The sequence below is a fragment of the Pleurodeles waltl genome, chromosome 9, assembly GCF_031143425.1.
Source record: "Pleurodeles waltl isolate 20211129_DDA chromosome 9, aPleWal1.hap1.20221129, whole genome shotgun sequence".
Taxonomy (NCBI): domain Eukaryota; kingdom Metazoa; phylum Chordata; class Amphibia; order Caudata; family Salamandridae; genus Pleurodeles; species Pleurodeles waltl.
This window is the reverse complement of record NC_090448.1, coordinates 907,018,797-907,046,659: the sequence shown is the minus strand read 5'-3', so window position 1 is coordinate 907,046,659 and position 27,863 is coordinate 907,018,797. Positions and strand designations below refer to the sequence as shown.

The 27,863-nt window shown below is 46.3% G+C and overlaps 1 protein-coding gene across 1 annotated transcript in view; it reads right to left on the bottom strand.

The window, feature by feature from the left end:
* TUNAR (TCL1 upstream neural differentiation-associated RNA) overlaps positions 1–27,863 on the bottom strand; it is a 382,087-nt gene that overhangs the window by 126,664 nt on the left and 227,560 nt on the right. Inside the window, exon 2 of the mRNA XM_069208255.1 lies at positions 155–222. The gene's annotated coding sequence lies outside the window, so the exon portion shown is untranslated. The remainder of the gene's footprint in view (positions 1–154; positions 223–27,863) is intronic.

Genomic DNA, 27,863 nt, shown 5'->3' with positions numbered 1-27,863 from the left:
AAGCAAGAAAGAAGATTAAGGAAAAGAATTCCAAAACAGCCCAGAAAAAGAGAGCAGGGAGACAGGAGAAAGAGGAGTCAGAAGAGAGCTATACAGAAAAGAAAAAGCGGACAGTTAAAAAAAAACAGAAAAGATAAAGAGAATATAAACACACCTTCTAAACGGCTTCTTGTTTTCTTCTTCTCCCATGAAACCTCCGCGGTTGAACTCTAAGATGACCACCTGAAAAAGGGAAGAAAGAAGAAGTAAAGTCAAGAACCAGAAAAGACCCGGGAAGAGTTCCAGACAATAGATCACAGAATAACAAAATATACAAGAAGGAAAACAAAGTGTGGAAAGAAAGCAATAAACGAAATTGTATTAAGCCCATACAATACGCCTGCAAGCCTCCATTATTACTTAACCTGTTACAACTGCATTTACATCCCCACAGGTCCCCCAGCCAATGTCACCGGAGAAGAAGTGCCAGCAACATCCAGTCCCCCCCCAGAAGAGGCCCACAGTGATGACAGCAGCTCTGCTCGCCTGGATCAGGATGACCAACCTGGCCCATCAGGGATCTCCGGACAGTCAGTTACCCAGGCACAGTCTCACACCACCACAGAGCCTCCCCCCTCAGGAAACACCACCACAGCACCCAACCAGCGGGCCCATACCTCTGTCCCCAGGACACGTCAATCAGCAGTGTGTCCACCACGACAGGGACCCCAGGCCACCCCACAAACACAGGACGATCAGGGACCTGGGGTCAGTGGCAGTGGGCACATGGTTCATGGGGCAGAGGCACAGGACAACAGGGAAGCTGAGAGGACTGCTCTGTGACAGGGAATGGACAGGCCCAGGGAACTGACTCTCCAGGAGGCACTCACCGCGATCCTGAGAGCACACCACCATTCCCAGGAGACGATGGGCCAGATACTGGACATGTTGCAGGAGAACATGAGGCTGCAGGAGGGATATTATCTGGGGATCAGGGAGTACTTAAAGGACATCAACACCACCCTGGTCTCCATTGCAGGGGTTCTGGCAGACATGGCCAACACTATGAGGGAGGCAGCAGCACCCCCCCTGGGCCTCTGCCTCTAGCCAAACCGATGAACAGCCCTCCACCTCTGCTGCCGCTAGCGGACAGGACGCCCGCCTCTGGACCAACAGGCCACCAGCACCCCTCCCCCTGCATAACGTGAACCACCCCTCAAATGTTCCCTGTTATCCAGGTAGAAGCCAGAGACTATTGCCAAGGCTCCCGCCATGAAATAAGACTCTCCTGATTGTCACCCTTTTGTCGTACTCTGTCACCCTGTCCACCTTGAACTGCCATTGCTCACCTTCCTATGCCCCCTTGGACAATGCACCTGTGATACAAATAGACTGGACTCCAACCTGGAATTTCCTCCATCATCCCCCCATCCCATTGCACATTCCCCTCTACCTCTTAGCACTGAAATAAACACTCTTTGAAAAATACAAGTATGGAGTATGTCAAATGATTAAAGTATGAATTTGTTTAACAAGGTCAATACATTGAAAATCAACTGTACAGAAATGCATACATAGGCATGACCTGTAGTTGGCTGCAGTCAACACATCAGAAGTGATAGTGGGGCACAAATATCTGCAAATAGAGATGCCAAAGGCTACAGTGAGTGGCTATAGAAGTGGGAAAATCAGCCTGCCAGTGACAATGTCAAACAAACGTTGTCAATTAAATGTTAAGTTACACTGTCTTACCTATGTGTCATTGGAAGTATTGATGAATTATTCCACTTCTGTTGTCCTCATCCTCATCCTCTGCCTCCTCATCTTCACTGTCCACAGTGCCCTCCTCCTTCAGAAAAAGCACGTGGCGACGTAGGGCAAGGTTGTGCAACATACAGCATGCCACGATGATCTGGCAGACCTTCTTGGGTGAGTAGTACAGGGATCCATCTGTTAGATGGAGGCAGCGAAACCTTGCCTTCAGGAGGCCAAAGGTCCTCTCTATAATTCTTCTTGTTCGTCCTTGTGCCTCTTTGTAACGTTCCTCTGCCCTTGACATGGGATTCCTCACAGGCGTCAGTATTCATGAGAGGTTGGGGTAACCAGAGTCACCTGCAAATATTGAGGGACAACTGTTAGCCGCACACCAACCCTTAGGGCCCACACCATACACATACACCAACATCCACTGGGTGGGAACCAGGGCTCACCTATTAGCCACACCCTGTGCCTCTGGAGTTGAGACATCACATATGGGATGCTGCTATTCCTCAGAATAAAGGCGTCATGCACAGACCCAGGATATTTTGCATTGACGTGGGAGATGTACTGGTCCGCCAGGCACACCATGTAAATGTAAATTGTAAATTAGCACTTGTATAGTGCACTACTCACCCGTTAGGGTCTCAAGGCGCTGTACTCATACCGCTATGGAACCCCTCCTGGCTTTTCCCTGTGAGGCGCCCACTCCTGAGCACCCCCAGGGTGAAGCCAGACATCCAAGCGCTGTTGGGGCCATTGTGGAGATTAAGCAAGCTATTGCCCAGAGTTGCAGAGTGGGACCCATGAATTAGATTAGGCACCGAGGCGAGAATTATCTGGTCAAGGGGAATTGAGCCCAAGACCTGCCGAAGCGGGACTTGAACCCTGGTCTTGAGCCAGATCTCTGCTTCCGGGGCTGCCGCTCTAACCATTGAGCCACACTTCTCCACACCATCTGCACATTCATCTAGTGAAAGCTCTTTCTATTTCTGAACACCTGTTCATTTCGCCAGGGGGGGAACAAATGCTATATGTGTTTCCTCAATAGCCCCAATAATGTTGGGGATATGTCCCATTGCATAGAAATCAGCTTTCACTGTGGCCAAATCCTCCACCTGGGGGAAAACGATGTAGCTGTGCATGTGTTTAATCAGATGCAGACAAAATTCTGGTCAGCACTATTGAGAACATTGGCTGAGACATTCCTGCTGCCAAGCCCAATGTCACTTGGAAGGAGCCAGTTGCCAGGAAATGGAGCACTGATAGAACTTGCACAAGAGGGGGGATCCCAGTGGGGTGATGGATAGCAGAGATTACAGTGGGGTGATGGATAGCAGAGATTAGGTCAGGCTCCAATTGGGCACACAGCTCTGTGATTGTGGCCCTGTCCCGTCTATAGGTGAGGGTAATGTGCCTGTACTCCATTGTTGCCAAGCCCACCAGGGGTCTGTACACCAGGGGATGTCTCCATTTCCTATTTATCTGCAGCGGTTGCAATCTATGGGGCAAAATGGTGAGCAGCTGGTCAGTATCTCTTATTTCCAACCAGTACACTTCAATGCATGTCGTGATTGTAACAGTATTGTTTTGGAGAGGTCCAAATGGTGCATATGTGTACTGTGATGCAGTTAGGAGCCATGGCCTGCACCATCCCCCGAAATGGCACCGGACAGGTGAAAATGAGGTAATTCCGCTGACGTTGTTCGCCGTTGCGGGAGGCAGTCGAAAACCGCCGTGCAACTCCTCATTGGTTAACATTGGGCCCTATGGGGTACAGTGGCCAATGGTGAGGTACTCCGGCGGTGACGGTATGCACCGCCGTGGACGTCACCGCCATTTTCTATCTGTTCACTCACTTGCTACCTGACCTTCAACAGGAGAGGACCTACACTGCAAGTGCTGCTGTGACCTGTGTCTGGAACTGACCATGGTTTGTGTCACTGGGGAAAGGGCCCCTGCCTTCACCTCGGCGGAGTTGGAACAACTGGTGGATGGGGTCCTACCTGAGTACCGCATGCTGTATGGGCCTCCAGACCAACAGGTGGGTACACTGTGAGTACGATTCATGGGGCGTGAATTCATGTGAAGGCCTCATGTGGGCGGGGTTGGTGGATGGGCCCTAGGCAGCATGGTGCATGTATGGTGGGCCATGTCTGTGCTAATGGGTATGGTGGGCCATGAGTGTAACAGGCAGGATGGTCGGACTAAAACCTTTCCCTGTGTCCATTTCCCTGCAGGTCAGCGCCCATCAGAAAAAGCAAATATGGTGTGCCTTCGCCAAGTATGTGCAGACCCTGGGGGACTACGGCAGGCGGAGCACCCACTGTTGCAAATGGTGGGAGGACCTGAGACGCTGGGCACGAAAGACGGCAGAAGCCCAGCTGGGGATGGCCTCCCAATGAGGAAGGGGTGCCTGTCGAACCCTGACCCCCCTGTTGGCCCGCATACTGGCGGTGGACTATCTGGAGCTGGTTGGGCGCTTGGGGGCATCACAGCAGCAACAAGGGGTTTGAGTACAGTGCCCCAATATACAACTTGCGCCTGGTGGGGTGGTATCCGTGTGGGGGATATGGGCCTGTGGGTGCCCCTAGGCCAGGCCTGACATTGCAGAGTAGGTCCCATGTTGGGCAGGCTTCTGATGTAAAATACCTCCAACCAAGTTAGTAGGCATCCACTACTAGGCAGGGGTCTGTGGGTCTCAGGTATGCTGCAATTGGCGTTAGGTGTCCCTATCCATGGGCTGGTGACTAGCATTGTGACTAGTAGTGCATTGCCTAGTGCCTAGGGCTGTTCCCTGTGTGTGTGTGTGTCGTGTAGGCCAACAGTGGTGTTGTAGGCACCATTGACCAAGTGTATCCTTTGTCTCTTCCCCCCATTTTTGTTTTGTCACCCTGTCCTTAGGTGCATTAGCATCATCTGGCGGAGGAGCTGAGGCATCAGCGACAGAGGGAGCTGCATCCCACAGGGCCCAGGAGGACGAACCCACCGATGGTGAGGGCACCAGTGGGACGGAGGGCTAGGGGAGCACCACAGCGGAGACCGGAGGGGACATTTTAGACACGGATTCCTCCTCCGATGGAAGCTCCCTGGTGGTGGCAGACACCTCTGTGCCCACCCCAGCTACAACTGCCACCCCCGTACCAGCACCGCCCTCCCAGCAGCCCCTCGGCGTGTTTCCCGTGACCGCTCACCCAGGAGTGTGGGCATCTCCTTCGCCCCAGGCACCTCAGGCCCTGCCCTAGTTAGCCCTCCTGCCCTGGGTGGGGAGGCTATTGACCTCCTGCAATCTATCTCTTTTGGGCAGTCAACCATTGTGAATGCCATCCATGGGCTGGCAGCCCAAATGCAACAGACAAATGCATTCCTGGAGGGCATTTACACTGGCATGGTGGCCCAACAGAGATCAATCCAGGCTCTGGCCTCCTCTCTGATGGCAGCCATTGTCCCTGTTTCTAGCCCCCCTCCAACTTCCTCTACCCAGTCTCATTCCCCTCAACCCCAACCTATTCCAAGCCCACAGGCAGACGAGCAGGCACCCAGAACAACATACAAGAGTGGACATGGCAAACACACAAACACCATCCAGATGCAGACATACCAACATCCACTGCCTCCACTGTGGCCCCCTCCTCCTCATCATCCACCTCCCTCGCAGTTACGTCTACACTCACACCTGCATGCACTACATCCTTATCCACTACCTCCATCACCAGCACACCTATCAGCACACGCCCCTCACTGGCAGTCACTACACCCACTTCCATGCACAAGTCCACTGTGTTCTCTCCCACTGTGTCTGTGCCCCCTCCTCCCAAAGTACACAAACGCAAGCACTCAGACACCCAACAGCCATCCACCTCACAACAGCATCCAGCCCATGCACCTGCACCCAAACACAGCAGACAGACACCTCCTACAACCACTCCCTCTACCTCCACTGCAAAACCATCTCCCTCTTCCCACCCCAATGTCCCTAAGAAGCTTTTCCTCTCCATCTTGGACCTCTTCCCTAGCCCTACACCCCTTCCCTCATGTCAGGCCATGGTGGTCAGAACCCAGCCAAGCACCTCAGCCACCCAGGCCAGGGGCACAGTAGTGTCCACAGCCACACCAGGTGGGAGAGGATCCCGGGCACCAGGCAGCCACACTGATAGGGTGCCTGCACCAAGTGGTGTACAGAAGGGAAAGGAGGCAACCCCAGCTGCTGCAAAGAAGGGCAAGGAGGCACCCAAAGTTGGTAAAAGGAAGGGCAAGGAGCAATCCCCGGCTGCTGCTAAAAGGAGCAAGGAGCCATCCCCAGCTGCTGGAAGGAAGGGCAAGGGGCCTGCACCAGCAGGCAACAAGGACAGGAGGCCTGGTGCTGGGACTTAGTCAGAGCCCCCACCTCCAACCATGGTGGTGCAGCCGTCTGAGGCTGCAGGGTATGGGCTGGAGCCTTCCCCCACCACTGCTAGCACCGCCACCAGCACCAACACCAGGACCACTGCCAGCAGCAGCAGCCCCAGTGGGCAGCCATCTGAGGCTGCAGGGGATATGCTGGAGCCTCCCCCCACCACTGCCAGCACAGCCAGCAGCACAGCCACCAGAACCACTGCCAGCAGCAGCAGCCCCAGTGTGCAGCTGTCCAAGGCTGCAGGGGAAGGGCTGGAGCCTCCCCCCACCACTGCCAGCACCGACACCAGCACCACTGGCAGCAGCAGCAGCCCTAGTGGGCAGCCATCTGAGGCTGCAGGGGAATGGCTGGAGCCCCCCCACACTGCTAGCACCGACCCCAGCACCACTGCCAGAGCAGCAGCCCCAGTGGGCAGACGTCCGAGGCTGCAGGGGAAGGGCCGGAGCCTCCCCCCACCACTGCTAACACAGCAACCAGCACCGACACCAGCACCACTGCCAGCAGCAGCAGCCCCAGTGGGCAGCCGTCCGAGACTGCAGGGGAAGGGCTGGAGCCTCCCCCCACCACTTCCAGCACTGCCACCAGCACCACTGCCAGCAGCAGCAGCCCCAGTGGGCAGCCATCCGAGGCTGCAGGGGAAGGGCTGGAGCCTCTCCCACTACTGCCAGCTCCACCAGCGGCACCACCAATGCCACCACTGAGCAGCCGTCACTGCTGGCGGACAGTGTGTAGTCCTGCCTCCATGGACTGTTGTGCGGCCTGGCCCCAGCAAATTCAGTGGGTCTGACACCCAGGTGAGAGACTGTGACCTTACACTCCCCAAGATCTGCATCACAGGGTTCAATGCCCCCTCCAGAACCAGTGGAGAAGCCATCCACTCACCCTATCCTCCACAGGATGAAGCTCACTGGGCACAATACCCCCTCCAGAACCAGTGGGAGTAGTCACCCACTAGAGAGACTGTGGCCTTGCACTCCCCAGGACCAAGCACAGGGCATGTTGCCCCCTCCAGAGCATGAGGGCAAATCACCCACTTGAGAGACTGTGCCCTTGCACTCCCCAGGACCAAGCACAGGACATGTTGCCCCCTCCAGAGCATGTGGGCAAATCACCCACTTGAGAGACTGTGGCCTTGCACTCCCCAGGACAGAGTGATGGGCATGTTGCCCCCTCCAGGACCACTGGTGTTTCATCTTCCAGCTGAGGTGCCCCCCCATTCCCCGTCCCCCTGAGGTGCCTGTCTATTTTTGACCTGATGCCCCTGCAGTGTTCTTTCCGTGTTGTTGCAGGAGTGAGGTTGGGCCTTGGACTTTGTGATGTGGCCCTGTGGCCCACGGGCATTGAGGACTGTGCAGTGTCCCTTGCATTGTAGATATGTATATACTTTTTGATTTGGATACACAAATTTCACCTATATTTATCTTATTACAGCCTTTTTACAGTATAGTAGTTGTCATTGCATAACTCCTGAGGGGTACGGGGTGTATATGTTATGTTACTGCATCTGGTTGTGTGTGTGGTGTTGGGGGTGGGGGTGTTGCATGTTGCGTGTGTGTGTCACTGTCTTTTTCCTCCCCCACTCCCCTGTGTGCTAGGCGGCTGTACTCACCGTGGTCGTCTTAGCCTGCCTTGGTGTTAGTAATGGAGCAGAAGGTAGAAGAGCATGGGAAAGACATGCAACTCGGGTCCATGGCGACGTAGTTCTTCCTTGAGAGTCCAGAGGTGAGTTGTTCCCTTCTGTGCAGTGTTTCTGCCAGGCTTTTGATGTCGTTGGTACCGCCCCGGAAAAGGTGGTGGATTGGGCTGTCATTATACGGTGGGCGGTACATTGTCTTCTGCCTGACTGTTGGCGGTTACCACAGTGGTGCCTGTTGGTTTCGCCCTGGTGTGTTAAAGTGGCTGTCTGTCTGAGCAGTTTCTGCAGTGGTCATAATTTCATATTAATTAGGTCCAGCCTGTTGGCGGTATTACCGCCGCTTTATCACTGACGGCCCGGGTTGTAATGAGGGCCCAAATTTTGAAGAAAAAGGGAAAAAAATGTGTGTTGAGGAATGTCTTCTGACCGCCAGACATGCGGTATGGACCTTCATATTACGAGAGTGGCGGTTTGGCCTGTGCCAAGCTGCCACTTTTCCATTCCTACCGCCAGGAAGATCGGACCGCCGGGCCGGAGATAAGCATCTCCGACCCAGCAGTCCACCAAAGACCACTGGTGGTATTACGAGTCCCCTTTCCGCCAGGAAATTTGTGGTGGTGGCACCTCCTCAAAATCTCTGGTGGAAAGGCTACCAGTGACAACAATTTGCATTCCTGTCACTGATAGATGACTCTCCCACCCCCCCATCCACCCCTTTCCCTTACAACATTCCCACCCCGAACCCCCAGTAACCCCCACCCCGCTCCCAGTATTAAGCCTCCACACTCCAAATACACATACTTACCCTCAACCCCCGATCCCCATTATAACCCCAACGCATACACCCCCCACCCACATGCACCCACAGACATGCACACCCTGACACTCACTCACACAACACTCTTACACTCACATACACACACACACAACACACCCCTCTCACCCCTCCCCTTTCAGATGGTCACCTTAGGAGTTGTCGGAGTGATCGACCGGAAGGGAACGGGTCCTGGCTCTTGTACTGCCACCAGCGCCCTGCCAACACAACACCACCATGCCGTTTTTCGAATTGAAATACAGTGGGTGATATTTTGTTGGCTTGGGGGTGTCAGCAGTGCAACAGCCGCTAGACCTCCGACTGCCAGTACAACTGCTGGCAGTTTTCCACCTGGAAAATGGTGGAAAGCCACCAGCAGTCAAAATATGGCAGTCTGAAGACTGCTGTGCTGGAGGTCTTTGGCAGCCGTCGGCGGACAGCGTTCTCATCCGCCGAAGTCGTAATGAGCACCTTAGTCATCAGAGGAGGGATTGTGAGTGTTGAAATTATTACTAATAACTATTTCATGTATTCTGTATTTTGTATCTGCTTAGAAAATGAATTAACATGGAAAATTCTGTGCAACTTGAAAATGTGCCCACTTGAATGGGCGCCATATACTATGTAATGTTCTAATAAAAACGTATTAATGTTTATTCAGAACGTATATGGATGTGAAATTTTGTAGTACTGTGTCATATTAATGAGTAAATGCTATGTATTTGCTTAAATTAACTGTAGGCCTCAAGTTAGCGAGGTCTAGGCCTTAGTAATGCACTGCCTTTTATTAAAAATGCCATGTCAGAATAAAATATGACCTCATGCTTAGTGAATTATAAAGATGTATTGTTCTAACTGAAGGTTGACCAAATCATTGTAGTAGCAAAATGTTTTCTTCTTTTTTCCATGACAACTGCTTGTTAGAAAATCGTGTAATAGTTATAGATACAATGTAAAGTTTAGTGTGTGAGAAATCAATGTTCCCAAGAACTAATAATGGATGTACTGATGGAAGGATATCAAAATTGATTCTTGATGAGTTGAACAAGGTGTGCAGAAAAAGAGTAGCAAATCATCAATGTGTGAAAGATTATTAAGTTATATCTTAGATTTGAAATAATTATTTTATAGGACTAATGGCTATGGTACGATTCTTTGACCAATGACAATGTGGGACCATTTTTGACCTGATGCCCCTGCAGTGTTCACTTCTTCTTGTGCTCCATGCTTAATGCTGGTGCTCACCTTTACATTCGATGCTCAGAGCTCTTTGTGCCTTTGATGATTCTCTTACTTAGATCTTTAACTTTAATTTGCTTAGACTTCTGATGCGAAATGCTGCCTACCTTAGACACTTCTTTCTAATGGTTCAGAGAGCTTAGAGTCCCCAATTCTGAACCGATTCTGAACCATTACCCCTTTCATGTCTTGTTGCCGATGCTGATCGAACTGATGTCAGCCTGACGAAGATTATCACAGCTTGCTGATCCATAAGGAAAGGTATAGCAAATTGCTAGTATCTTTATTGTTGATTTGTCTTTTGTTTCTAGGTACCAACTGCTGCTTTTGATAGAGCCATAGTTAGATATTTTCCAAATTTATGTTGACTAAATTCTTTTTGCATGAAGCCCAAACATGCTGACACTAATCTGAAGTTAGAGAGGTTTCCTCCATCCAACTAAATTTTCTATTTGATGTTACTCAGTTGCTGAATCTAAATGTATGTTATTTCCATTGCGCAATTACTCTTATTGTTAATTTGTACTTTGGCTTTAGAGGGATTGGTTATTAATGCTTTAGTCAAGTTGAGATTCTTTAGAAGATTTAGTCAACTAGTATTGTTTTTATATTTATATCATGTGGTTTTGAGACAAATTTACATGATACTAGCATTGTTAATCTAGGGAAATAAATGTATTAACTGATACTAAAGGTGTGGTTATTCGTGATCTAATGGGTCATGGTGTGTGAAAGTTACTGACTCCAAAGAATTGTATTTTTTGATTATATTTATGATATGTTCGGACTTAGGGTGTGAACATCTTAAACGAGTCCAAAGGTCCATCGCCCATTTAACACATCCCTTTATAAATGAATCATGAGAAGCCAATAAGGTCAGACACGCTCGCACTACCTACCTATAAGTCCTTAGTATATGGTAGGGCATGTAAGTTTAAGGACCCCAGCGTAGGTAGTGCCCCCTTCGATGCACTGCTGAGATGCCCAGTGTTATTTTAAAGGCAGGCCTGCCTTACTGGCTGCTTTTAAACTAAAGATATATGCAAATTTGACTTTAGAATTAAAACTATTTCCAAAGTCTTAAACTACCTTATTGTTTTCATATAAGTGACCCCTAACATGTGCCCTATGTGCCCCTAGGATTGGGTGCCATGCAACTATAAGCAGGGACCTTATACAAATTGTTTTGTAAGCCCTGGTGAGGTAAAACAGCCAAATTCGTTTTTCCCTCACTGTAGTGAATGCTCCCCATAGGCTAACATGGGGAGACTTTATTTTAATTAAATTAACAAATTCTTCTTAAGTGTCAGATACCTTGAGTTTGGTATCAAATTGATTGTTATAATAAATACCACAACTTACAATTGATGGATTTAATATAACTAGTTCAGGTAAAGAGTTTTAAAACTCGACCTAAAAGTTGCCAACTTCAGCTCTGTAGTGCCCTTCTCTGATTGGCTATCCCCTGGCAGCCTGAGGTGTGAAGTGGCCTGGGCTGAACACAAAGGATGCGCCTGGGGGAGGAGATCTGCCTCAGCAGATGGGGAAACAGGATGGGGAGAAGAGCAGCCAAACTGGTCTTCAAAGGCAGGGAAGGATATTTGGAGCAACCCGGCACCTCCCTCATATCCTGCTACCCCAGGCAATTAGGTGCCCGCTTGATTAGATTAGGAGAGGGCAGGAGAGGGGCATGTTTAGGATTTCTAGCCACACCAGTGGGTGGGCTCAGCCAGATCTAACCTCCAAAATTTACCTTCAACCATGTTGGATTTTTTGAGAATTTTGCTCCCTGGGATTGCTTTTTGCCACACTTCCCAGGAAGTGGTCATCAAAGGGGGAAAGAGCCTGCCTGTGAATGGACAACCAGGACCCCCCGCTTTCCACCCAGGAGCAAGAATAAGTATGGCAGAGCTGCACCCACACCTCAGATCCCTACAAGGAACAAGACAAAGAAGAAGAAGGACTGCCCTGCTGGACCCCTGACCTGTACCTCGACACTGCACTCTGAAGGAGTGCACCGGCTGCACACTTGGGCTTCACCACTAAAAGGACTTTGCTTGTCTTCTACTAATACAAGAATGGACTCCCTGTTTGCTACAGGTACAAAAGAGCTGCCCAGAGTCCCCTGCCTCAAGTCCTGCAAGAAGAGTCCAGCTGACCAGCGTCCAGTGGCCATTTGAGGATTCTGACCAGGTGCATTCTGGGAATTGTAGCCCCAACTCCCAAGGAGCTGCAACTCAGGGCTTCTGGAACCGTGGATCCAGTTGTGGACACTTCAAGGACTCAAAATCCGGCTCTGGGAGAATATCCAGAAGTTTGGAAACGGTTGGAGCAACGCCATAGGTTAAAGAAGTGCATTGTAGGAGTTGTAGTCCCAGACCCCAAGAGGCAAACCAGAGCCTCTGAACCCTTGGCTGGTGCTGTGGACCACTTTCCTGAACCAAGAAACACTTTTGAAAGTAAGTGTGACAATGTTACCTCATGGGTGGCCTGAATTCTGGACTTTGTCCCTTTCCAGTATGACCTTTTTTAACCCTTTGAGCGCTAGTTGCTTCTATGCGCTTGAAAACATTCATTCTTTAAAAATTCATATCTCCGGTTCCCTTATCCGATTTTAATCATTTTGGTGTCATTTTTAAAATAAAAATATAATGTATAAATCCACAGTTTGATACTGTGGTAAAATACTGCAGAGTCTAATGGTTGTGTCAATCTTGCAGATTTTCATGTTATGTCTCCTTTGTGATATTTTTTCAATGTTGTAGCACGCAGACCACGCATGTGTAATGTCCCCTATTGAAAGTAATCAGGATTCATTGAATCGCTCAGGCCCTGGTACTACCTGCTGCACCCACAGAAGCTACGCCTCTGCACTGAAGTCCTCTCCATGTTGGTAATGTCAAAACGTGAAGAATTCTATACAGTGTTATGAAACTGTAATCCTCTAAATACAATTGTGCCCTGCTCAGTCGCGGCTCGTGGGGATTGCTGGGGGCGAGGCAACACGTGGTGTGAGGTGGGCATGGGGCAATGGGGTCGCATAATAATTAAAAATAAAATAACATTTAAAAAAAACTTACCTCAGCTCCCGCGCCGCACTGCTCCTCGCTCCTCTAAAGGCTGCAGGCACAGGCTCCCAATCTGCCCTGCTGCCAATCCTGACACTGCTCAAAGCATCGTCAGGATTGTCTGGTAGCACCCTGGCTGGGCGCTCCCAGCAAGACTGGGAGTCTGTGCAGACTCTGTTGCCAGGTTGGAACCTACTGTGCATGTATGTTTGGCCAGCCGGAGATGGCCGGCCAAACATACATGCGCAGTGAGGGGAGTACACATTGCACTCCTCAATCCTCGTCACCCCCATGGCCCCACCCCTTTCACAAGGAAGGGATAGTAAAAACAGTTTATTATCTCTTCCTGTGAAAGGATTTACAGCGGTGGCTGCTGGCGGGGGGGGGACGCTCCTCTGCCCATATGGAGGAACCGCTCCTGGCCCCGCTGCTTTACACTGTGCTTTTGCAAGAAGAATTAGAGTCATCAGATTTGAAGCACAGATAGAGAGCTCTCAAGTTTCTTAAGACCATGGGTAAGTGGCTGTTCCAGTTCAGGTTTTTATTTTACATGCTGGAATTTGTAGTCAAAGTCAAGTCAAAGTGAAAATATACTTTGTTCGGTTTTTCAAATTAAAAACCAAAAAAAGTTCAAAAGACAAAAAACAATTGCATAAAATATCCAGGAAATCACAGGTTTACAATTTATTTACTGCAGAAGAGCAAGCTTTGATAAATAAAAACATTCATTCAGAACAGCTTACCCACCCAGCAGTTTATGTAGTGAAATAGCCCTGCACAGAAATTTGGACACAGCAAAATAAACTTAGTTGGAATGAAGTTGTTGCAGAAAAAGCAACGCTAGTCTGCACTGTCTGTAATTAAATTCACACATTAGCTGTTTTAAGATTTAAGATTTAGGAATTTCATGATATTTACAAACCTGCAAAGTGCATTGTCCCGAAATACCATCACACCAGAAGTTGACGAATTTATCCAACCGATCATTTTCTCGAGAAAGATATAAAACGGTGAATGATATTATATCTACAAAGGGTTAGCACAATCTGTGTTGAGGGTAGTACACATGTTCCAGATAGAATTGGGTATCATTATTAGTAATCAGTAAATTATACAGTACAAAACTAAGTTTTCCGCATTCCTTAAGAAATCTATCCTCTTCTGACATGTTCAATGTTTGATGCTGAGTTTCATCTTTAGAAAGACCCAGCAGGGAGGAAGAGTATTTAAAAAGACTTGTCTTTCCCAGTCTATCAACGAAGTCTTGAGATATTTAAACCATTGAGGTCTCAAGGCACAATTCTGAAGCAAACAATCTGTAATTATTGACCTATTTAGGATTGCCTCAATTTAGGACCAAATCCTATGCCACAATAAAATAAGACATATCCTAATGTGGTCTTCTAAAAAGGAAAGTCCCAACTCTTTAAGACAGATGTAAGCGTATACAATATGCAGGGCTGCAAGGTATTTTCCTTAGATAGGCATTTTCTGTGGGTTGTAACTTATTGAGTTCATGTAACCTATTACATCAGCCCCATATTGGGCCAGAAAGGTACTTTTAGGCCCATATTTCTGGATGTTAACGTCGCCTTAGTGCCAATTATTTTGGTACTAAAATGGCGCTGACCTAAATCTATATTTATATTTTGATGCTAGACCCGTCTAGTGTCAAAATATTGGAGTTAGCGCCATGTGCAGGATGCGTGAACCCACCTTTGCGTTACTGAGATGCAAGGTAGGCGTTCCTGTACTAAACATGACGCTAGCCCCTAGTTACCTCCTGACACAGAAATGACACGCGGGTAGGAGGCGGTCCTAAATAATGGCGCTAAAGCCCCTTAGCGTTATATTAACGCCTGGGTCAGACCAGGAGTTAGAGGGCAGGAAGGCCCATGTGCATGGTGGAACACCACTGAATGGGCCAAAAGATGCCCACCCACAAGCCCCAGCATCCCAGGTAAGTTGAACTGAGTATATTTTATATTTTATTTTTTTAAGTGCCATTGGGGGCCCCTGGGTATTTTGGACTTGCCCAGGGAACTCTCGTCCCCTGTGGTGGGCATTGGGGTGGTGGGCATGACTTCTGTCAAAACTTAGACAGGAGTCATTTTTTGGCTGCTTGTGCATCAGTAAATGACGCTGGGCTGACCAGCGGCAAAAAGTTTCCCGCTAACCAGCCTAATGTCATTTTTGACCCACTAGCTCCATTCTCCCTAACATCATACCCCCGGCTAGCGTCTTTTTTTTAATGCTACCTATCCCTTAGCCCTATTGTGTGTCATTACATAAATATGGCATGCAGATGGCTTTAAGGAATGGTGTTAGCTTGTGTGAGCACAGTTGTGTGCCATTTTTCTTAAGTATTCCCCTTAGTTTAATAAATGGTGTAGAGCTCTTTAAGTGGTCTCCATCCCACCTGTCAGCAACTCTGTTGTGTCCAGCAATATATTTGTTCATCAGCAAGGCTTTGGTTGTAAACAATTCTTCCATGAGCATCAAACAAAAATCCAAGGATGGAGAAGATGGTAGATGTTTCAAGCTTGGTTTCTCCTGCTGTAAGTTGATAGGATTTATCCACCTTGAGCCACATTTCACAATAAACGTTTTGGGCAAATTAACTGTTAAATCTAACTCAGGCATATATTCCACTAAATAATTAGATTCTGTAGTCCTTCTGGGGTGCGAGCCATGAGTACTGCATCATCCACATACAGTAATATTGGTAGATCTGTGTGCCCAACCCAGGAAACATCATAACCTTTCTCTTCTAAAAACCTGCAAAGGTTCTTAATATAAAGAATAAATAAAAATGTGGCCAATACATAACCCTGCCATATCCCCGTTTTAATTTCTAATTCCTCAGTACGTTCACCATTTAATTCCAAACTTAATTCTGGCCTTAGCAATTGCATAGCAGTCCCTAAGATTCACTAATGTTAAATCAGTACTCATCTTAATCATCAGGGTCCACAATTTATCATGATTTACACATTCAAAAGTGCTGGAGCGGTCCATAAATGCCACATAAATAGGGTCTCTCCTTGCTACAGTCTATTTACTACTGAGTAAACTTAAATTAAGAGTCAGTTCTACAGTTCTCACCCCCTTTCTAAAATCATACTGGGTCATTGCCATAGCCGAATTTTCCTTGGCCCAATTCTCCAATCTTGAGAGTATTATTCTCCCTCCCACCTTCAACAGTGAATCCAGCAGGGAGATGGCCAGTAGCAAGTTTTATCTCCACTGTTTCCCTTTTTGTAAATTAGGACAATCAAAGAGGGAGACTACGATTCAAAAGAATCTATTCTGCAGATTGAACTTAAAACATTAGTCAATAATGGCGCTCACATTTCCAAATTGGTTTTATAAAGGTCATCATGTCTCCCGTCAGTTCCCAGAGCCTTCCCCTTATGGCACCCATAGATAGCATCAAGATCTTCCTCTAAAGTTAAAATGAAGGGTGATGTTACCTTCGAAAATTCTTTATCCCAAAGAAAGTTCTGATTCCACTCAGGAGCAACCGTGGTGTCCTGTGCATGGATATTAGAAAAATGTACTACCCAATCTTGAAAGGTTTTTAAAATAAGGATTATTAACAATTTGCCAGAAAGCAGAATATCCTTGCACCTACTGACATTAATCAATGAGACCCATGCCTCGGGTTTAATTTCCTGCTTGCTAGTGTGGTCTTACTGTCGTCTATATTCTGCCACTTCATTACTTACTCCAGGTGATCTATTTAATGCCTTCTTCCATAATTTTAAAGCTTTTGTACATTTGGAATCAAACCATCCTTTATTATTCCTAGTAGTTTGCAGTGAGCTACAAGTCACACTGGCCTTACCATACCTGGCTATCCCTAAAAATAATTCTTAATATCCCTGTCCTCAACACTATCATCAAGTCTAATTGTCACCAGAGCATGACTTTCCCACACTAGATTTAAAAGTAAATCCTTAGGGATAACACTGTTCCATTCAATCGTAATATCATTTGAAGTAGCTACTTCAATCATATTAGCGCATACTGCACCACTGGTCTTTAATTTATTTTCTGGGCGAGTAATTTCAGCACTTTAAGCATTATGGTTGCTACTGTTTAAATGTGTCCTGTAATTTATAATTAAAGACCTGAATGCTCGAGTGGATAATATAAAATCAATAGTTGATCTGCATTCCCCGCTCATAAAAATATACCTAATAAGTGCTTGCAGCTCAGAAATATCATTCTCAAAAGTCAAATGGAAATTAAAAAGCAAATTGTTCAATTTCTTACCGTGCACATTGTGACCAAAGTGAGATATACCCTAATCAGTGTGATCCACATATCAGCTTACTTCCCTAGTGGGACAGAAACAATGGTGGGCATTAAAGTCTCCCCACCCCCAAAATCACCACAATCTCCCAGACTTTCGCAAAACAAACTGTTTCCAATGCGTTTGCGATACTATCAATTGCAAATATTTTCTCTGAATAAAAAATATTGTTATAATAGTTAAAGTATAAATGTATACTTCTAGAAAACCGTTAACCTGACAATACGGCATATCTATTTTTTATTGAAAACGTTTCCTTGAATCTTAGTCGAAACATTGATAATAACAGCCCCCCCCCCACCCTTTTCTCTGCCTGCCAGGGAGGAGATTGCTGAGTGTGGAATGTAGTCCGGCCATTAATAGGGTAACAGCATCGCAAACTGCTTAACAAAAGAGAGACAGTCTAAATTCCGCATCCTTTTCTTAATGCCGGCTACATTCCAAAATAAGAACGGATTTATATATTTAGGAATTCATTTGGGGGTGGTAAGAGCGAAGTAGTTCAGATTACTTGACCGAGTAATATTGCTCTGACAAATAACCCTCTGTGGTCCTTTCGAGCTTGGTATTTCTGAACTGGTGAACCCTTATTAGTAAACACAGGCCTTATTGTTTTTAATTTGTAGTCAGTTACCCATTATAAAATCCGAATTAATATTCTCTGAACTCAAAAAAAGCCTGGGCCAAGACTTATGAAATATTCACTGAGAGCAGCACAGCGACTTCAGCTGAGAGGGACAGAACAGAAAAGCACCATATATACTTACATACTGTATGAAGATGTTTTCCTCTCTCCCTGTGCTGGGTCAACCTTGAGCCATAGTGCAAGAGTGCCTGTTTATGTAAGGAATATTTTTTGTACTGGAACGGAGTCCTTCCAGTACAACTGCTATCCTTTGACACTTTTTCTTCTTTGTATGTGTGCTGTCAAATGCGTCATGCATGCAAAGTAACAAAAACAATGAGAAATGAAAAGAAATTCTCCTCCTTAAGGCTGCTTCGAAGAGACATAAGATTTTGGAGGAAATCTCTTTCTATGAATGTTTGTATTTTCAATTCGCATGAAAACCCATGAGTAGTTACATGGAAAACTCCATTTAACACTCATGAATGCCCTCCTGACTCAAAGTAGAGCATAGTACAACTTTGCATTATGCTGGGAAACTATCCCAGCAGAGCACTTTGCATTAAAAATAATACAGTCATTACACAAAGCATTAGCAAACCTGAGCTGTTTTTGTATGAGCTGCTTTGAATAGGAACCAGAAACCCACAAAAAACTACTGTGTTCTTTTCAGCCCCATTCAAAACCTCTTATCATGTGTTTACTAGTTCACTCTAATACCTGCTTCAGCTCTTCCGTACAGATTGTAGGCTTTTACCGCAACAGCCTCTCTCTTCTGCCTCAATTTTTATTCTGACTGCATTTTATTGATAATTAATTGCCCTCTAGATTCATTGTCACATTGCAAATATAAAATGTTACACTTTTCGTACCATTAATTAAACTGACAATGCAATATATTGCAAATTATCCACAAGGTCATTTTCCGTGAGGGAAAGCATTAGAACTTGGAATATTTCAAAATGATTTACAAACACAGTGTTACAATATGAGGGCAAATAACAACGCAGGAGTCAGCCGTCAAGCAGGTAAGTGTTATTTATTGTTTAATAACTTGGATTGTTTCTGCTGGTTTTCTTCCTTTTGTCCTTCCTCTGTATCTGTTGGGATACTGCAGTTAATGGTTCACATTCACTTCCTTGTTTCTCTCCGTTTCTTCAGGTCTCCCGGGAAGCACATGCGGAGAAAAGAAGAAGAATCTCGGTAAGTCTTTAGGTTTTCTCCTTTCCTAACTGTTTCTGGCTTTCCCTCTTCTGTTGTCTTTTCTTTCTTGTCTCCTCTCACGCTTTTTCGTTTTCTGTGCTTTCCTTTATCTGTTCGCCTTTTCTGTCCTTTCCCTCTCGGTCAGGGTTTTTCTTAGTTTTTCCCCTGTCTTCTTCTATTCTCCTTTTTGCTTTCTTCTATGGCTCTCTGAAATGCTGTTGGTTAGTTTTTCTTGTTACTCAATCACTGCTGTGAGCTTGTGCATGACATACTTCCTATAAACCCAGTTTGAATATCCCTCACCTCACCCGTGCCGTATCATTCATCACAGTGTTTACCCTTATTTACCCTTTCCGTCTCCACCCCCCCCTTGGTTCTTTAGGTCCGCTCCACCCGTCCTCCCTTCCCGTACCTATGGCGCTTCAACGCACCTGGATATGCCACGCTTCTCCAGAAGGGCGGCGGGCCGCTGCGCTCCGCTTCCCGGATTGTCGTCCTCCCGTCCCCGGTCAGGGACAAACCTCTCCCTGGTCTCTCTGGTCCTCCGTCCTGGGGTTCTCTCCACTATGTCCTCTTTCGCTCCTCAGTCTCGTTCCTCGTTCGCCTTTCCTCCCGGCTCCTTCTCTCCTGGAACTCCTGACGCCAGCCCTCTTGTCCTTCCATCTTCCCGCGGTGACCTGGCATCTCCTCCCTGATTGGTGGTGCTTCCGTTGGGTTCCGGCTCACCACCGGCAGCGGCAGCACATGTTGGAAAAGTGTGCGGGCAGGCTCTGGCCAGCCCGTCACAGACACTTCCCCTAGAGAGCGGCTGTAGGAGACGCTCAGTGGTTGGATATCGGGATAGAAAATCCGCATTCGTCATTTGGCTGCCCAGTAAGTGTAAGATCTGAAAGGAGAAAGGTTGTAATGAGAGGAACCACCGCAGGATACGAGAATTAGTATCCAGGTTGTGAGCGAGCCATGTGAGTGAAGCATGATCCGTGACCAGGGTAAAAGTCCTGCCAGTGAGATAGTACCGTAGAGACTCCACTGCCCATTTAATGGCCAAGCATTCTTTTTCTATTGTGGGATAATGGACTTCCCTTGGGAGGAGCTTCCGGCTAATGTACAATATGGGGTGTTGGGTCCCATCGCCTTGTGTCTGTGAAAGTACTGCCCCAAGCCCCAAATCGGAGGCGTCCGTTTGCAAAAAGAAATGCTTCTGAAAATCTGGACAGCACAGCACTGGACCAGCTATCAGTGTGTTCCGTAGTTGTTCAAAACTTTGATGTTCAGCCTTAGAGAGAGGTGGAAGGGTGTTGGGACAGGATTTCCTTAGAAGGTTAGTAAGTGGTTCTGCTAACGTGGAAAATTGTGGGATAAAACATCTATATTAACCCACCAGACCAAGGAAGGCTCTCACATCTTTCTTTTTCCGTGGTACAGGTATTCTCGTGATGGCTTCTATTTTCTCTACCTGTGGTCTGACATGCCCTTCTCCCAATATACAACCCAAGTATTTGATATTGGTATACCCCAATCTGCACTTCTCTGGATTCACTGTTAGATTGGCTGATCTCAATGCCTGTAAAATGTTGCCTAAATGTTGCATGTGTTCTTCCCAGGTCATACTATATATTACTATATCGTCAAGATATGCTGCTGCATATCTGTGTTGTGGTCATAAGATCCTGTCCATGAGCCTCTGGAAGGTGGCTGGTGCCCCATGGAGCCCAAACGGAAGGACCGTGAATTGATAGAGTCCAGATGGTGTCGCGAAAGCAGTCTTTTCTTTGTCTTCTGTTCTCAAAGGTATTTGCCAATACCCTTTTGTAAGGTCTAAGGTGGACATATATTGGGCTTGACCTAGTCTCTCAAGTAGTTCGTCAATGCGTTGCATGGGATAGGCATTGATGTGAGTTAACTCGTTGACACATCTGTAGTCTACACAGAAACGAGTGCTCCCGTCTGGTTTGGGTACCAGTACGACTGGGGAACACCAGGGGCTAGTGGATGGTTCAATAATGCCCGCCTCGAGCATAGATTGGACTTCCTGTTCTATTATTATTTTTTTGGCTTCCGGGATACGGTATGGATGTTGTCGGGAGACTTTATCTATTTTTAACCGTATCAGGTGGTGTACTAGATTCGTTCGACCAGGACGCTTGGAGAAAATATCTCGGTACTTCTCTATCACTTGGGTGAGTTGCCTGTGATGTGGTTCTGCGAGAGTAGGACTCATCTGTGGGGGAGGTGGCCCAGGAGAGTTGCTCGAGGGAAAAGAAAGGTAGGGAATCTCCTCCGTGGCCACATTTGTGATATACCGAAGGGGTTGCTCACCCAAGGGTTCCTGCCATTTCTGAAGGAGATTTATGTGATATATCTGTTCTCTGCCTAGTCCTATTGGAATGGCTAATTTATCAGTGGTGGGATTGATTTGCTCAATAAGATCATAAGGTCCCTGCCACCGGGCCAATAATTTGTTTTCACAACTAGGGAGCAGGACTAATGCCTTGTCTCCTACCTTCAGACTGCGGAGCATACTTTTAGTGTCATACCATTGTTTCTGTTTGCTCTGAGACTCTCGTAGGGTGGTGTGGGCTTCTTCCCACACCGTATGGAGATTTTCTCTTAACTCACGTGTATAAGTCAAGAGGTCTTTCACCTCTTCCTCTGTTTCTTCCCACTGTTCAGCCAACATTTCTAGAAGGGTCTGAGGTTGTCGGCCGAACAATAACTCAAAGGGAATATGTCCCAGGGAGGCCTGAACGTGTGTGCGTATAGCATATAGGACTAGAGGCAGTTTTTTTTCCCACTCTTTCCCTGCCTCTGAAAAGCTTTTCATGAGGAGTGATTTAATTGTACTATTATACCTCTCCACTAAACCATGTGTTTGTGGGTGATGTACCGACGTTCTAATTTGTTTCACCCCTAGTGATTTGCTCACCTCTGCCATGAGTCTGGACATGAAAGGGGTCCCTTGGTCGGTAAGTGTTTCTTTGAGAAAACCTACCCTGGAGAAAGATTCTATCATTGATTGTGCAATGGCTTTAGTGTGCATGCTGGGAATGGGGATGGCTTCCGGATAACGTGTGGCATAGTCTACTAATACCAAAATGTACTGTCGTCCCCGGATGGAGGGAGTAAGGGGTCCAATGATATCCATACCCACTCTTAAAAAAGGGGTGTCTATGATAGGAAGGGGTTGGAGAGGAGCTGGTCGGTGTGGAGAAGGGTTAGAAAGTTGGTATTTTGGGCATTCAGAACAATGTTTACGCATCTCCCCAAACACTCTAGGCCCATAGAAGCGTCAGAGTACTGCTTCCTCTGTCTTCTCCCTTCCAAGGTGTCCTTCCCCATTATCCCCATGTGTGAGATGTAAGACCTGCTCTCGGTGACTCATGGGAACCACTAATTGTAAGTGTCGCTCTCCCCCAGTGTTGGGTCTTCTATACAATAGGTTGTTTTGTATTATAAACCTAGGATCTACCACATGCTCTTCCGGATTCAAGGCTTGATGTCACGCGTGTTTCAGGGAGGGGTCATCTTGTTGACTCTGCCGGAACTCCCCCGGAATGGTACACACCCTACTGGCTACTTCTGGATTGCCAACCGTCGGGGCTTTCTGATTTTGGATATATTGTTGTGGTTGGTCCCTTTTTTGCCTTCTACTGAGTATAACCCTGGGTTGTCGACTTACTCCCTCGCCTACCCCAAAGGGTACTTCCTCCCACCAAGTCCTAAGGGTTTGTTCCTGACCTGCTTTGGTTAATAGGGAGGAAAAATCTTCATAGTCAGTTCCAATGATCATATCTTCACCTAGATGGGGAAGTACTCCCACTCTTAAGGTCTCATTCTCCTCTCTCCAATTCAGGCATATGGTGGCCACCAGATAGTACCTTTGATCCCAATGCACACATGCGATTACTACTTGTGCTTGTGGTACCTCTTGCCCTGTCAATACTAACTCCTGTCTTATTACACTCTGACTACACCCAGAGTCTATCAATGCTGTCCTTTCAATGTCATTGATGAGGATAGTGAGGGTATAAGTGGGTTTTTCCCCTCCAGACCAGAATACTCGCCCTCTCACTAAGCCAATCTCCATGGGTTCCTCGGCATTTGTGTCCGCCATGGTGGGCTTCTCCTCCATTGTGCTGTGTTTCTCAAACCCAACTTCTGACACCACTTATTACAGTATGAGGGCAAATAACAACGCAGGAGTCGGCAGTCAAGCAGGTAAGTATTATTTATTGTTTAATAACTTGGACTGTTTCTGCTGGTTTTCTTCCTTTTGTCCTTCCGTCTGTATCTGTTGGGATACTGCAGTTAATGGTTCACATTCACTTCCTTGTTTCTCTCCGTTTCTTCAGGTCTCCCCGGAAGCACATGCGGAGAAAAGAAGAAGAATCTCGGTAAGTGTTTAGGTTTTCTCCTTTCCTAACTGTTTCTGGCTTTCCCTCTTCTGCTGTCTTTTCTTTCTTGTCTCCTCTCACTCTTTTTCGTTTTCTGGGCTTTCCTTTATCTGTTCTCTTTTTCTGCCCTTTCCCTCTCTGTCAGGGTTTTTCTTAGTTTTTCCCCTGGTTTCTTTTATTCTCCTTTTTGCTTTCTTCTATGGCTCTCTGAAATGCTGTTGGTTAGTTTTTCTTGTTACTCAATCACTGCTGTGAGCTTGTGCCTGACGTACTTCCTATAAACCCAGTTTGAATATCCCTCACCTCACCCGTGTCGTATCATTCATCACAGTGTTTACCCTTATTTACCCTTTCCGTCTCCACCCCCACCTGGGTTCTTTAGGTCCGCTCCACCCGTGCTCCCTTCCCGTACCTATGGCGCTTCAACGCACCTGGATATGCCACGCTTCTCCAGAAGCGTGGCGGCCGCTGCGCTCCGCTTCCCGGATTGTCGTCCTCCCATCCCCGGTCGGGGACGAACCGCTCCTTGGTCTCTCCGGTCCTCCGTCCTGGGGTTCTCTCCACGATGTCCTCTTTCGCTCCTCCGTCTCGTTCCTTGTTTGCCTTTCCTCCCAGCTCCTTCTCTCCTGGAACTCCCGATGCCAGCCCTCTTGTCCTTCCGTCTTCCCGCGGTGACCTGGCGTCTCCTCCCTATTGGTGGTGCTTCCTTTGGGTTCCGGCTCACCACCGGCAGCGGCAGCACATGTTGGGAAAGTGTGCGGGCAGGCTCCGGCCAGCCCGTCACACAGGGGATTCACTTAAATTTAGATATGAGGAGCTCCTTCATCACTGTTAATAATAATTCTTAAGAATGGGTCTAATAATTGGCCTTATATTATTGTTATGATTCTAGACAAGAGTTGCTTATTCCACCATGACCTGGAATACAAGACTTCTATATTTATCACAACTGCAACTTCTTTTTCCGCCTCAGTTTGGGAATGATGACAATGTAATTGCTTTTATTGTTTTTCTCCCTTAAGCTTCAGAATGTTTTAAAATAATTACAATAAAAGCACACCGGTAAAGTGATGCCATAGGGGTATTAATGAATGACTGAGGTGGGAGACTGAAGTTGTTCTACCTTATCCCTGTCATTAAATATCTAATGGTGATTTTCTCATAAGAAAGCCATCACACGCTATTTACAGATACACAGAAGTAGCAGGTCTTCCCACTGACTTGACTAGGTTCTCATGGGTTCTTTCATTGAACTGCTAAGAGATTGAAATGAAGCTTCAGGACCAAAAAGTAAAAAGAAATGCTCAGTCATCAATGTTTAGGTTTACTGTAGCCAGAAGCTTCATGTCAGCAATAATGAAAAGAGAAGGGCTTTGAGGGAACCCTGTTGTAGTCTCCCAACGGTAAAGTTAAAAAGATATCAGGATCCAGCACTAGCCATTTTCCCATGTTTTCATTGATGGTTAAGATTTTCTTTAGTCACTGAAAAAGCTCCAAAGAGGGGCCCAGACTTATCAAACTTTCACACAACACAACTCAGCAAGACTCCTTGCTGCACTGCTCTGTGCAAAAGAGAGAGGGATGGAATGCACCATATTTAACATACCATGGTGCATTCCTGTCCTCTCCTTGCGCTGGCACACAATGTGCTGCCTTTTGCCAATGCAGGCACCCTGCCACAGTGATGCAGGAGTGCCTTGTTTGTAGTCAGAGCTGTTACCATTCAGGATGGGACACCATCCTGCACCAAAACAATACTTTGAGGCTTTTTTCTATTTCTACATGTGCTTCAGAATGCAGCACTCATAGAAAGAAAAAAACAAGGAGAAATGCAGATATTTCTACTCATTATACCTCCCCTGGAAAGGCGTAGCATTTTTATGCATTCCCAGGTCTTCCACTTATGGTAAATATGAGAGTGTGCCAAAATCCATGGGTAGATGTGTGTGAACACCCAATCTCCAGTCATGGAACACCTTCCCAGGGCAGAGCAACACAAGGCAGCACTGCCTTCTGTTACTCCAGGTTTACCAAGCACAACAGCGTCACGCAACATAGCCTTGCGTTGCTTGGTAAATCTGACTATGATTTTGCCCCTGCATTACCTTGTGTGACACAAGGGCAATGAAACACTACAATAAACCTGCCCCTCAGTGTACAGCTTTCTTCAGACTCATGGCGTGCAGTGAGAAACAGTGCGCCTTCGGGCCTGTATAAAGTCCAGGTGTAGTCAGGCTAAGTCTATATATTTGGTATGTTTAATTAACTAGCATAGTCCCAGAGGGGTAATGTTGATTGACTTTGGGCAATGACCACAAATCTGTTTGTGTACTTGAATCTCACTGATATTGTGATCTAATCTCAATTAAGTTTGTAGATACTTTCTGGAACTTGTTCAAAATCAGCGAGTGTGTAGCAACATGTATTTCTTATCTATTGTCTCCTCTAGATGGATTTCAAGAAGACCCTCTCTGTTGATCAGCCTCACCGGTGTTATCTCATATAAAGATCCCCCTTCTGAACCCACCTTGTACCAGAAGTAAAATAGAATATGACTACCTTAATCCGGATAATTTTGCCATACCAGCCTTCTATGTTTTACCTAAAATCCCTAAAGATGCAGAGAAGCCACCAGGAAGACCCATCATGGCTGGCTGCCAGTCTGTTTTACAATCACAGAATATGTTGTTTTTTATCGTCAAAACATTTGTACTTCTAACTAAGTCATACACAAAAGGTTGTTTGTCTGTGATCACTTTTGAAGAGCATACTATCTATAAGAAGGGCAATCCTTATGGCACTTACATTACAAAATGGCTCCCATTCATAGATGACATTTTTTTTGGCATGTCCAATAATTGATTTACTACAGTTTCACGAATGGATTAATAATCAAAATATGAACTTTCAAATTTACCCTGGAATATGATACCAATTCAATTAATTTTTTTAGATTAAAAAAGTTCAGTTAATGAGGGCAGGATGTATATAGGCCTATATACTAAACTACTGCCAGAAATTCTCTATTGAGATATAATACCCAATATCCCAGGAACTTAAGGGACAATTTACAGTTTGGGCAAATCCTAAGGATTCAACGTAGTTGCACCAAGAAAGATGACTATTTTTGAAAGCCACAACTTTAAGGTTCAAATTGATTAAGAGAGGCTATCCGTATAGACGAGTAAAAGATCCCTGCAACGTGCCTGGTATTACAATCGTCAAGCCTTACTCCAGGTCAAAGAGAAAGCTGTTCACTCTTGTATGACTTGTGTTACAACTTTAAGGTTCAGTGTCGAATGGAATAAGAAAGATCATTTTGAAAAATTGGCATTTGTTGGCCTCTTTTGACATTTCACTTGAGAAACCGTTATTTGCTTCAAAAGGGGAAAAAACTTGAGAGACAGTCTAGTGAGGGCCTACACTGAACCAGAACCATGCACTCTAAATAACATCTGGGGGCTAACACTGAGGGTTGGACATTACCCGTGTGGGAACTTCAGTGCGTGTGCTTCCACCAGAATTGTAAAAACATTTGTCTAAATGAGAGAACTTGGAGGCTGAAACATTTTACTAATTGTGGTTCTGAACATTTTATTTATTGTATTTTATGCCCATATTCTTTGTTTTACATTGGTTAAAGAACTCAGGAGGTCAGAAAAAGGATTATTCAACTTGAATCATGAATACGGTGTAATGTTATGATTCCTCCTGTGGTTGAACATTAAAATCTTATGAAACATGCCCCCAACGATATGCACTGGTGTGTACTTGATGTTATAAAACCCTTGAAAAGACGTGTCATGTGGACTGCCTGTGGACCATTAAAGACAACCAATGGATTTGGCTTGCAGATACAGTGAAGAAAGGTCTGAATCAACAGGTGGAATGGAAAAACCTGGCAATGTCGTAGATGGATTATCTTGAACAGATGTTAATGTGATGTATTCCACATTGAGGGTTAGGGATCTTGTCCTTCTTTCGTGGTTCTGTGCCTTCAATTGCGGATGCTGAATCAATATCTAGCAGTTCAACTAGATAGAGTATGGTCCCTTTAATGCCCACCTAGTGTTTCTTTTTATTGATTGTGGATGGTATGAGGGTTGTGAGTCCCTTTATCTGTACTTCCATTTCTGACATTAAGTGGTATTGGTTGCTGTGACTGCTGGCTATTAATGTCCTGAGAATAATTGGTTGGCTTAATCTTTTCTTTCTGTTCTGTGTATAAGTTAGGCTCTGGAGCTACCTACAGCAGAGTTGTGAATGTAGATTTAGTGTCGGAGAGCATTTAGATGAGCCATTATTTCATTTAAATATGGCCACCACAGCAATGGTCACTTGACATGTTCCTACCTGAATGCTCTGCATCAGGGAGACCAGCAGCATGTGTATCTTACTAATATGGACTAAGCAGATAGCCTAGATGGATATTA